Source organism: Trametes versicolor (assembly GCF_000271585.1).
Source record: "Trametes versicolor FP-101664 SS1 unplaced genomic scaffold TRAVEscaffold_8, whole genome shotgun sequence".
Taxonomy (NCBI): domain Eukaryota; kingdom Fungi; phylum Basidiomycota; class Agaricomycetes; order Polyporales; family Polyporaceae; genus Trametes; species Trametes versicolor.
The window spans coordinates 1,606,571-1,607,195 of NW_007360328.1; positions in this window are offsets into that span (position 1 = coordinate 1,606,571).

Consider the following 625-nt stretch of genomic DNA (forward strand, 5'->3'; position numbering starts at 1 on the left):
CTCTATCGGGGTTCCTGATCACTTCACCCATGAGTGATACTTACAAGTAATTCAAAGTCTTGTTGCACTCCATAAGTACACGCAATACAACTACATAGCAGACACAGACAAGCGCGAGATATATTTTGAGAAGTCCGAGAAAACATGGGTATACAGCAAGCTACTACCTGACACCTGACATACCTGAGCGCGTTGTGTCAACGCCCTAGTACACAGCACCTACACGAGCGCGAACGTTGCGTGCCGCGCCGTAGAGTAACCAAGTGCGTCGCGCCGCGCCTACAATGCGACACCAGGCGGCCGCGGCGGCGATCGATGTATCGCGGGCGGCGTGCTCTCCTATCAGGCGGCGAGGGACGGCGTGGACTCGGGCGTGATGCTGTTGGCAGCGGACGCGGATGCGGCAGTCGCGGCGGTGGTCGCGGCGTTCGCGTGGGCGTTCGCGATGTTGTTGGCGGCGGACGCGGCGGCGGTGGCTCCAGCGGCGGACGTCATGGTCGCGGCGGCTCCGGCGGCGGACGTTGTGGGCGCGGCGGCGGCGGGCGTCGTGGTCGCGGCGGCGGCGGACGTCGTGGTCGCGGTGGCGGCGGACGTCGTGGTCGCGGTGGCGGCGGACGTCGTGGTC